General features: G+C 30.2%; 1 pseudogene; it reads right to left on the reverse strand.

Moving 5' to 3' along the window:
• Nucleotides 1-2,517, reverse strand: part of LOC112523535 — a 7,653-nt pseudogene extending 5,136 nt beyond the window's left edge.
• Between the last annotated feature and the right edge of the window lie 6,212 nt (nucleotides 2,518-8,729).

Below are 8,729 nucleotides of genomic sequence, written 5' to 3' on the forward strand. Positions count from 1 at the left end.
GGGGGGGGGGGGGGGGGGTTAAAAGAACCTATCGCATAATTTCTATCAACCGTTGGATCTAAATATACATGTCTCAAATTCGAATGTAACTATCCATTTAATGGCGGACTTAGTTTTCAAAAGATGTAACCCCCGTATTATTCACAACCGTTGGATTAAAATAGATTCATGGTTCAGATGGCCTCCTTATCTTTCTGATAAGGATACTCATCGCTTCTTTGTACACACTTTAACCTATAGCGTGCTCTTTTAATTTTTGTTTTGCAAGTCAAGGGGTCTTTTTGGAAATAATCTTTCTACCCAAGGGGTAGAGGCAAGGTCTGTGTACATCCTAACCCCCCAAACACTACATGTGAGTGGGATAATACTGGTTTTTTTTTTATATTTACCCGAACTACAATGATCAAAATACCTTTCACGCGATCACTATCCCATATCACCTTGTATACAAGACCTACGAAAACGGGAATACAATCAACATTGCATACTAACAAATGGTTGGATGGTAAACTCCCCAAAACAAGTCAACGTTTGACTTTTCATAGTCAATCCAAGTGCTTTAAAACTCATTTTGACATGATATCTTACACCAGTATTGCAATCTTATAGAATTCGATAAAGTTATCGATTCTAAGACAAATTCGAGATTCAACAAGTCAATCTTATGAACATATAGTGACTAGGGGTTGCTTACTTGGTGCTGATTGTGTCTTAACGGGTAAGAGATAATGTTGTTCACCTACACTTTTTGACCGACTAAGGTGCTGACGACCAAGTCAGTCATCAATATGTCACTGACCGAGTCAGACATTGCTTATTCAAATTGTTTTTATGGTAAGCCTTAAACTTACTGTATAAGGCTTTTGTAAACAACCATTTTTAGTCGGCACTTATCCAGACCACACTCTTACCCGGTTACCACTTACCCAATTTCAAATTTGTGTTTGTGAGCCTAAATATGCATAGTCACATAAATAACTTCATTTTAGTAAGGGGCCGTTTACTAAACGCTTACCCAGTAAGTACTTACCGGGTAATTTTCCTCACCAAATGAACATGGCAAAGGCCAAGAATCTTACCCGGTAAAAGCGATGATAAGAATGGAGAGTCTTACCCGGTAAGTGAGGGTGACGACTCTTACCCGGGTAAGAGCTTACTAGGTAAATTGTTGTATATGATACATTTTGATGTACTACAATCTTACCCAATAAAATAAATTATATTGCTTTTTTATTAACCAGGATATTCAACCCACTATGCGAGCCAACTAATCCCAAGGCAACCACCTACTTTGCAGATAGCTCGGAGTCACCGCATTTGAACCTCAGTGGCCATAGAGGGATTTTTATTCCTCCTTGGATTTGAACCTGGACCTCCTAGTACTTTTGACCTTTGGAGTCAAGCTCAAACCAATAAGACACCACCCTTGTGGTTTAAATTATATTGTTGACTCCTAATATCAAGGACTTGACCATTCAAGATTATGCAATTGCAAAACAGATAGAAGAATTCAGATCAAATAATTCTATAAAATAAATTGAGATCATTTATAAGTACCTGGGGATTTCACATTCAAACGGCTGCCATTTCCATTTCACATACTCATCGTCCGGCCTCTTATTCAGATGACAATCGAAATCACGGTCTACGTAAGGGCACGAACCCGCCGGATAATACGGCTTCGTATCATCCCTAACCCATCTCCCATTAAAGATATCACATTCCCCATAAGAACTACTATAATTTCTCAACATCAAAACCCCATTAGCACCACTTTTCAAATCCAAATTAGGGTTGATGTCAAAGGGTTTCTCAGAAATTGCATCAAAGCTTCCATTTTTCATATCATTTGTGAAATTACTCAAATGGGTACCCTCCAAGTCATCACTTTTCCCATTTTTCACATCCCCAGTTAAATTCACCATTTGGGTACCCTTCAAACCAAGAACCTTCTCAAAGCTTCCATTTTTGGTGAAATTACTAAAATGGGCATCCCCTATTTCAACAAATTTCTCATCAGAACTATTCGATTCAACCCTACTCTCACTAATCAACTCTCCATGGGGGTTTTCACCATTTTTAACAAAAGAAGTGGCATTAAGAGAAAAGGGAGTTGTTCTTCTTAAAGAAAAAGGCCAAGAAATCACAGAGCTTCCATTACTAACATTGGAACCTTGAGAAACAAAGTAGTTTGAAATGGGATTCTTGAAAGAAACATTAAAGAACACGACACAAACAACAATAGAAAAGGAAACAACTCCTAAACCAAATCCAGAAACTACCTTCTTTCTTGGAAATGCAAAATATGGGAAGTGATCTGAAATAGGAACAAGTTTCTTCAAGTTCATGGCTATTGGCCACTATCACACCATGTGGGTTTCAGATGAAATCACACACAGTGAAGGTGTTTGTGTGTGTGAGATGGAGATGGAGGTTACGAGGAAGAGGGTGGAAATGTTGTTTTAAGGAAGTTCTGAAAGATCGATGTTTTAGAAGTGTGAGGAATCCTATGAAAACATCAGATTTGAATGGATTTTTGAGTGTGGAAAGGCTTCGATGGAAGACAAGATAGGCAGAGGTGTACAGAAGAGATAGACGATGGAGAGCCTACGCGAGATTGGGGAGGATGGAAATTACCTTTATACCCCTCTTGAAGTAACAATACACCGACAAAAAGGCATAAATGTTCACTAATAACAATTCAAGTGTTTGAAGAAAAAATTAATTATGAGTTATGAGTTTAGAGTTAAAAATGAATCATTAATATAAAGTTTTTTTTAAGTATATAATATTTATATACGGTAAATAAAATAAAACTTATAACCTTTTTTTCACCTTTGATGATGTTTGAACCCTTGACTTTCTAGAAAGTCAAAGACTCACATACCGTTAGACCAAAAACGTTTTGGTTTATTAAGATAAAGTTATCATCGACCTTTTTTTGAAAACTATTTGTTCATCATCCGTCCATGTCTTTTTCATCTTGAAAAATATGGTTGTTTGTTTTTAGAACTAGTTGTGAATCTATGCAATACAGTGGGATTTAAATTCTGTTTTTTTGTTGATTATGGATGTCTGTATCAATTTACATGTATTTCAATTAATCTTATGGGGCCAGAAAATCTATAGTGGCCTTGAGACAGATAAAACATACAGTTTTGTAACTTATGTTGAGTGTGAAACTGGTAGAAAACATATTGGTCTCACGGTTTTAAAGAAAAACATATTTTCTTATTTGAAAATTATTTAGTAACGTTTAGTGACATTTCTACAAACCTTGATAAAATACATGTAAATTATTTAGTGGAAAGTTCAAATAAGAAAACCAAATATTGTGTTAAGGTAAGAAAAGAATGTTCATATATGAATCGTTGACAACTTTAATTTGAAGATAAATAAGTTTCTCGAATATTTTAAATAGATTTTCTCGAATAATCGTTGACAACATTTTCGCAAACCTTGACAACGTTAAATCGATTCACATACACATATTTAAATAGATTTTCTTGAATAGTCTCAAACACCTTACAAACTTTAGCCTTTTCTTTGATATATATATATATATATATATATATATATATATATATATATGCCTATATAAGGTATTTATTTGGGAACCTATAAAATTGTGATAATTTTACAAACCGGTACATCATATGCCAGTCAAGCAGTTTTATGCCCCTCTCCTTGAAAGTGAGTTATAGAACGAGAAACTAGAGAAAATCCTATCTTTTTCCATCTCGCTTATACCAGAGGCCAGAGGGGAGGTGACTGGAGTGAGAGAGGCCATCGTAGTTCGCTCTCAATAGGGAGATCTCTCTTCGTATACTGACCCTCATGTTAGTTCTATTTATTTAACATGTTTTTTTTTTTATCTATGACTTGAAAATAATGTATTGATTAACATATATTTGATTTAAAGTGTGAATTCTTTTATGTATTTGTGAAACAAAAGATATAACTCAAAAGTTTTACATTGTTAACTGAATACATATATGAAACAAACACACTGTGACATACACACACAATATATATATATATATATATATATGTCAATCAATATATTAAACTTTAACATTAGATGAAAAAGATCATGTGAAACAAATACCTTACGATAATAATTCTCACAATTATCACATATATGGAGTTCTCAAATAATTAAGCTCCTATATATACACACACACACACACACACGCGCGAGTAGAGTTAGTGAAGTTTAGAGGAAACCTCAAAAAATTGAAAAACTGGAGAACACTTTAATAACCATTCATATATAAAGTATATACACGTGCACACAAACAATTAAAGATGTCTCTTGATTTCTATGCACGTATGCATGTTATCCACACATACATATCGGACAAATTACTTATACACATTCATACCATGTGAATGAGTAGTTATTAGAATGTTACTGAGTTTTCATTAAAAACTAAAGTTGTAAAAACATCTATTAGAATGTTACTCAGTTTTCATTAACGGACTAAAGTTATAAGAGCATCTGACATAGAAACCAAATACATAAAGATCAGTACGTTTTTGTGAGATCCGTAAAACCATTTTTGTATACTTGAAACTTCATAGCAAAACATTGTGAAAGTAAAAAAAAAGTCGAACATTCACAACAAAAACACCGTAAAGGTTATTTTCACAACATTTACTGCGAAGTTTCAAATGTAAAAAAATAATTTCATGGGTCTCATAAAAACATGTTATTTTCATGTGATTTTAAGTCATAATAAGTAATAACATCAAAAAGGATGTTACATAAACTATGACCAGTTAATTTCGAATTCACGATATCCATAATTTCACTCGAACAATAAATTGATCATGGAACGTAGTCGTTTTTGTGTTTAACTAGAGAGGGGTTAATTATGTCAATTCCGGTGTTAGCGTTTGAAAATTTGAACCATTGGAGAAAATTACATGAACCGACGTACGAAAACGGAGAGACACGTGGATGAACAAATATAGATGTGCTAACATACGCATGGTGCTTTGAGTTCCACAGCACCACGTGGGCATTGCTTATATAAGACGCGAAGCTCAGTCCCTTCACTTGCTGTGATGTTGTATTTAACTTATCTATCGATACAATATTATAAAACATTCGGAATATTTTATACATAAATGTGTATTAATATATATTATTTAAAATTTAAATTATATATAAGTATTATTTATTAAAGTTTTATATTTAAAATATAATTAAGATAATCATTGAGTTCTAACAGAATGTTTAATTATTACCTTTATAAATAATTATATTTAAAAACCAAAAATAAATTATTTTGTTATTAAATCTAGGGAAAAGTACAATAAAAACCAATGAACTTTCTTGTTTGGAATGATTAAGTCCTTGAACTTYTTTTTGGAACAAATAAGTCCTTGAACTTTCCAAAACATGTTAAATAAGTCATTGGACAATTTTTTGGCACAAATAAGTCTTTGGACATTCTAAAATATGTTAAATAAGTCCTTAGACATTCCAAAAAATGTTAAATAAGTCCTTGGACAATTTTTGGAACAAATAAGTCCTTGAACAATCCAAAACATGTTAAATAACTTCTTGAACTTTTATAGAACATGTTGGATACATTCTTATGACTTGTACAACTAGTTAAAATGGTAATTATTTTTTTGTAAATGTAAGTACTTTTTTTGTTATATTTGTTTAATTTTATAGATCTAAATACTTTTTGGTTGAAAAAATATTTAGGGGCTTAATCGTTCAAAATATGAATGTTCATTGGGTTTTTTTTCCGGATTTTTTTCACTATTTTACCACTTTATTTTTTTCAAAAAGTTATTTAACATGTTTTGGATTGTTCAATGACTTATTTGTTCCAAAAATTGTCCAAAGACTTATTTAACATTTTTTGGAATGTCCAAGGACTTATTTGTTCCAAAAATTGTCCAATGACTTATTTAACATTTTTTGAAATGTCCAAGGACTTATTTGTTCCAAAAATTGTCCAATGACTTATTTAACATATTTTGGAATGTTCAAGGACTTATTTAACATGTTTTGGAAAGTACAAGGACTTATTTGTTCTAAAAAAAAGTTCAAGGACTTAATCATTCCAAACAAGAAAGTTCATTGGTTTTTATTGTACTTTTCCCTTAAATCTAAATTAAATTATAATAAAAAATTAAATTAAAAAAAATAAAAAAATTAAATAATTAATTTAATATTAATATTCTTTCAGTATTTTATCAATCACAACTTTGGTTCCTTCCTCAAACAACTCTTAAAAGATTTTGTTAAATGAGGGTATTTTTATAATTTTATTAATTTTTATGTTATTTTTTTATCCACACAAAATCGATTTTATTATTAGGGGGTGTTTGGGATTGTTTATTTCAAACAACTTATGTTTTTCTATAAAAGCACTTATCAACTTATTATAAGTCAGAAGAGTTTAACTTTTTCAAAAATTTCTTATTACCGGTTTGACATAAGTATAAGTTGTTTATTCAAACACTCAAAAGTGCTTGTTGCCGGTACTACACTGAAATAAGTCAATAAATTGTTTTTATAAGCAATCTCAAATACCCTCTATATATTAATTTCTATACTAAATATTTTCCTTCTTATTTTAAATTAATCATTTATATTAATTAATTTTAAATTAATACATAATAATATGTTGCAGTTTATGTAACTAGGAGTTGTGAATAAATATAAAATGTTAACTCAAATATTTAATTAAAAACATATGTCTTGATCCATATTTTTTGCATGTTTTTTAAAGTATGAACAATTTGGCAATTAAATTAGATTGTAACATGCAATTTGTAGCTAAAAATGGCAATTATTGTATTTTCTAATTAGATTTTGTAAATTTTAACTTCGACCATTTAATGCAGTCGTAATAAAACAAGAGCGAACCGTTGTATTAATTTTTTCTTTAAATACGAACCAGATGTCTTAATTTCAAATTGTTTAACTAAAGCTGGTTATACAACTAAAGAAAATTAAGTAAAAAAGCTAAGGAAAATTTGTATTTTTAAATTGATTGGGAGGGGGGTAAAAGTTACTTTATAAGAGACTTGATACCTTATTTATCACACGTGTTTTAAAACCGTATGAACAGAATAGATGATATATGGTACCAATAGTGGAACAGAAGCCTTCTAACCGGAGTGGCTGGACTTAAGTATAAATAGAAACAATTGACTCACTTTTGGAAAGAAATTGATTTTTAACATAGTGGATCAAGTTTTAACTGCTTAGAGAAGAAAATAAAATCATAGGGACCTTAGCCCCCAAAAGTCTCTTATAGACCTTTTGCCCCTGTATGGTATTAGGGGTGCTCAAAAATCCGACCAACTCAATCAATCCAACGCGAAACAACTCAACTAGAAGCAACTCGATGTCTAATCGAATTGTAAAATTTTCAAACCATATGTATTTGATTGATATTAAGTTACTATTATTTGAACTCAACCCAATCCGATGAACCCAATATCCTTTTATTTCTTGGATTTGATATTATTGTTGAATTTCTGTTAATATATACATTAGCAACTTACACTATCATGTATGCTTTTTATATACACATCTCTATATAACTCATTCTTATATTTGTTCAATAACTGTGAACATATATACGTAAATTGAGAAAATTAACTGAATGTGATATACGTAAGAAATATGGATAAGTTATATCAAATAATTGATGATGAAAAAAATTATGAGTAGAGAAACCATATATTCAATGTTAGAAGAATATTTGAATGTACCAAAATATCAACCCGACTAACCCAACCAACTCGTACGGTTTGGGTTCGGTTGGGTTGCACTTTGGCTTGAGTTGGGTTGAGTTAAGATTTTTCAAACTACAAACATTAGATTAGTTTTTTTAAATATCTTCAACTCAATCAACCCAACTCATAAGAATCTTGTATAGTTGATTTTATAATGTGACACAAATTGAGATGACAAAAGGTGGATAGCAATTGCTCAAAGTTCAATATCAAGTAATATCAATTTTTATGAATTGTGGTTCTTAATGAAGGTTTTTGAACACATATTATATATATTCCATAAAGGAGATAATTTTGAGGTAATTTAATAAAATTAGAAGACCTAGGGATCTATGCAAGAAGTATTTTGTAAGGTGATGTTTTGACTTTTGACCCTAGTCAATGGTGTTTCTAAGTTTTTTTATATATATTTATTATTACAGGTTATTAATATTTTTCATCGTAATTTTAAGTTGAATAAAAAGTTGTCATGTGAAATTAAAATTATGGGTTTGGTGTGTTATATGTATCTCCAATAGATTATTTAAAATAGAAAAAACCAGAGGTTTTGTTTTCTATTATATTTCAACAAATTTTCTATACTGTGTTTTAGAATAAATAAAACTTCAAGTTTAGAGAATTCTCTAAAACTTGATGGATGTGAGAGAACTGGTTTGTTTATTTATTCTCACAAATAAGATTAAACTATGATTATATTGTATGAAGTTTTTTTTTTTTGATAAAAAAGTACATTGAGATGAAAAGTTTATTAAAGATTTAATAATCTATCTTATATTATAAAACATTTGACAAAATAAATTCTTAGAAACTATTTTTTATACATAAAGTATTGTTTATTGATGTATATTACTTAAAATTCAAAATTATAAGTAAATTGTATGTAAGTATAACTTATTAAAGCTTAATTTGAATTTGTATAACTAAGTACAGATAAACTTAATCAAATATAGAATAAT

Source organism: Cynara cardunculus (assembly GCF_001531365.2).
Source record: "Cynara cardunculus var. scolymus isolate 2C chromosome LG 12, CcrdV1, whole genome shotgun sequence".
NCBI classification, from domain to species: Eukaryota; Viridiplantae; Streptophyta; class Magnoliopsida; order Asterales; family Asteraceae; genus Cynara; species Cynara cardunculus.